The sequence below is a fragment of the Arachis ipaensis genome, chromosome B8, assembly GCF_059453495.1.
Source record: "Arachis ipaensis isolate K30076 ecotype BB chromosome B8, ASM5945349v1, whole genome shotgun sequence".
In the NCBI taxonomy this organism is placed as follows: domain Eukaryota; kingdom Viridiplantae; phylum Streptophyta; class Magnoliopsida; order Fabales; family Fabaceae; genus Arachis; species Arachis ipaensis.
Window position 1 is genome coordinate 102,538,544 of NC_142443.1, and position 4,064 is coordinate 102,542,607.

The window sequence follows — 4,064 nt, forward strand, 5'->3', positions numbered from 1 at the left end:
CTCAATTCTTTTCAGATAAAAAATTTTTCATTTAAGCAAGGTGAGAGATATATGGAACATTTTACAACTTTTTAAGACATCAATGCAAATGATCATTCAACTAGGACAAGAAAATAGATAAACGGACAGAAAACAAAAAAAATAAAACAAAAAGGGGTGTAAAAGAGAACGAATCCACCTGAATGATGGTGGCTAATGCTCCTCCTTGAGGATCCAATGTGATGCTTGGTCTATTCTATGTCATTCCTTTGTTTTTGTTGAGGCGGCTGCATAGGCTTATCTGCATGCTCCCTAGTTTGCTCCATCATCTTCTTCTATAATTAAGAGTGGTAGAAGTTACAAAGCAAAGCTTTTGCAATACCAAACTTAAGAGTTTTTCTCATCCTTGAGCAAATATGATCAATGGGGAAGAAGAAGGTGGGGGTAGGTGGAGCTTCTGTGGGACCTCTTTGTCCTGAGAAGCTAGGGAATTCCAGATTCCCTGCTTATCTGCATTGGCATTTGAACGCCCAGGGGCTGTTCCCTGGATGGCATTCAATGCCAACAGTGCTCCCCTCTTGAGGCATTGAACGCCCAGGAGGGCTTCCTCACTGGTGTTCAACTTTAACACTCTACTTGGAGTGTTCTGTTTTCACTACTGTGAATTATGTCTCTTGATGTTGCATATGATCATGACTCTGACAACTAAAAAGAAAAAACAAAAAAAAAGAAATAAACATGGTTGAGTAAAGTTGGGTTGCCTCCCAACAAGTACTTTTTTAAAGTCACTAGCTTGACCTTTAGGCTCCTTACGGAGGTGAGTATGGGCTCAGATTTTTGCCCTTGACAGTGAATTTTCTACCTGTCCTCTCATGAATGAGCTCTACATGCTCTAGAGATAGGACACGATTCACTGTATGTGGTTGGACTGGATTCTTAGTGAAGACAACTCTCATGCCAGGTGAGAGGCCTTCAGTTGGGACTTTCTTGCCCTTCCAGCCTTTAGGTACTTTCTTTTTAGTACCTTTGTGCTTAGAGCTTGTTGAGGGCTGCCCAACACCAAACTTAGAATTGATGTCTGGGCGCTCTGCAGAAATCTACATAGAAAGAGAGGGTTGGCCCACTAGGTGTTGCACTGTTATCTCTCTTTTAGAGGGAGAATTGGGGTGAGGCATCTTAAATAAAATGTGCTCCTCCCCTAACTTTAGGGTTAGTTCTCCCTTAGCCGCATCAATGATAGCATTGGCTGTGACTAGGAAAGGTTTTCCAAGGATGACACAGTCATCCTCATCCTTTCCTATGTCCAAGACAATGAAGTTTGCAGGGATGTAGTGGTTTTCACCTTTAACCAAGACATCCTCTACTAAGCCACAAGGATTCTTCATTGTCTTGTCTACCATCTCTAATGAGACGTGTGCAGCTTATACTTCAAGGATTCCCAGCTTTTCCATTACAGAGAGTGGCATGAGGTTAATGCTTGGACCTATGTCAGATAGAGCCTTTTCAAAGGTCATAGTGCCTATGGTGTAAGGAGTCAAAAAGCATCCAAGATTTGGAAGCTTTTGAGGTAGTTCTTGCTGAACCAAAGCATGGAGTTCTTTGGTAAGTAGTGGAGGTTCTTCCTTAAGAGGCCTTGTACCAAATAGCTTAGCATTCAGCTTCATAAGAGCTCCTAGGTATCGAGCAACTTGCTCTTCCCTAGTGTCTTCATCCTCACTTGAGGATGAGTAGTCATTAGAACTCATACACTACAGAAGTGCATTCAAAGGTACCTCAATTGTCTTTATAGTTTTCCTTGGTTTTGGACTAGAGGGGTCTTGAGTGGGATCTAGGCACTCAAAGGGTGTGCTTCGACTGGCATTCAACGCCAGCTTTGTCAGCTTATTGGGTGTTGAACGCCCTTGTTGTCCACCCTGACTGGCGTTAAACGCCAGCTTCCCTAGGCTGGTGGGCGTTAAACGCCCAGTGAAGGCTTCTTCACTGGCGTTCAATGCCTTCCCATTCTCCTCCAATTCGGCCTCAACCTCCAGGGTTATGGCCTTGCACTCTTCTCTAGGATTAACCTCAGTATTATTGGGAAGAGTGTCAGGAGGGATCTCAGGGATCCTCTTGCTCATTTGACCAACTTGTACCTCCAAATTTCTAATGGAGGACCTTGTTTCATTAATGAAATTGTGACTGGTCTTAGTGAGGCTGGAGACTAGAGTGGCTAAGTCAGAAAGGCTCTACTTAGAAGTCTCCATATTCCTTTGAAAAGATGGGAATGGTGGTCTGTTGTTGAACCTATTATGGTTCCTACCACCTTGATTGAAACCTTGCTGAGGTTTCTGTTGATCTTTCCACGAAAGATTAGGATGGTTCCTCCATGAAGGGTTGTAAGTATTTTCATAGGATTTTCCCATGTAATTCACCTCCTCCATGGTGGGTTGATCAGGATCATAGGCTTCTTCTTCAAGAAAAGCTTCCTGAGCACTGCCAACTACAGTTTGCATCCCAGTGAGATGTTGAGAGATCATGTTGACCTGTTAGGTCAAGATCTTATTCTGAGCCAGGATGGCATTCAGAGTCTCAACTTCATGAACTCCTTTCTTCTAAGAGATTCCATGGTTTACAGGATTCCTCTCAGAGATGTATATAAATTGATTATTTGCAACCATCTCAATAAGTTCTCTAACTTCTGCAGGTGTTTTCTTCAAGTGGAGAGATCCACCTGCAAAGTTGTCTAATGAAATTTTTGACATCTCAGATAAGCCATCATAAAACATGTCTATGAGGGACCATTCTGAGAGCATGTCAGAAGGACATCTCCTGATCAGTTGCTTGTATCTTTCCCAAGCTTCATAGAGGGATTCACCTTTTCTTTGTTTGAAGGTTTGAACTTCCACTCTAATCTTGCTCATCCTTTGAGGAGGAAAGAACTTAGCCAGAAAAGTATTAACTAGCTTTTCCTAAGAGTCAAGACTCTCACTAGGTTGGACATCCAACCAGAACTTCGCTCTGTCTCTTAAAGCAAAGGGGAAAAGCATAAGCTTATAGACTTCAGGATCAACTCCATTAGTGTTTACAGTATCACAGATCTGTAAGACTTCTGTTAAGAACTGATGTGAATTTTCTATTGGAAGTCCATGAAATTTGTAGTTCTACTGCAGAAGAGAGACTAACTGAGGCTTAAGCTCAAAATTGTTAGCTCCAATGGCAGGTACAGCAATGCTTCTGCCATAAAAGTCAGAAGTAGGCATGGTGAAGTCACCAAGGACCTTTCTGGGCTCCTCTTGTGGTTCGGCCATATCCTCTATTTCTTGTTCAAAACTTTCTGAAAGGTCTCTTCCGGAGTGTTGTGCTTTAGCTAGTTGTAAACGCCTCCTCAGAGTCTTCTCAGGTTCAGGATCAGGAGTCAAGAGGGGTTCTTTATCGCTGTTCCTGGTCATAAACAAGAAGAAAAGAAAAAAAATAGACTTCCAATAGACAAGAAGCTCCTCTTTAAAGTCAGAAGTAAAGAAAGAATAAAGAAAATAAAAATAAAAATAAAAATAAAAAAATAAAAATAAATAAAATAAGTAGAGAAAAATTACCTTGGAAATAATAAGCAAGAGTGTATAAAAAGAAGTGAAGATGGAAAGGGAATCACAAGAGAGCTTTCTGTGCCAATTGGCAAGAAACTCCAAGTGAGATGTGAAGAAGAAAGAAAAGCAGATAAAGAAGTTGAGCTAGAGCTAGAGAAGGAAGTAGAGTTGAATGAATAGAGATGAGAAGAGAAGAGGTATAAATAGAAAAAGAAAATAATAATTAAAATATTTTTTATTTTTATTTTATTTATTTAATTAATTTTAAAAAATATGGTTAATAATTTAAAAAGATTTAAAAATTTAAATGTTAAAATTTTTGAAAAATAGGAGGGAGAGAAGAGAGGGAATTTTCGAAAATAGAGAGGAAAGAGGGTTAGTTAGGTAGTTTTGAAAAAGAAGAGAGAGAGAAGAAGATAGATATTTTCGAAAATTAAGGAAGAAGAGAGTTAGTTAGGAGGTTTTGAAAAATAAGAGAGAGAAGATAAGAAGTAATTTTTGAAATTCAAGAAAGAGATGAGT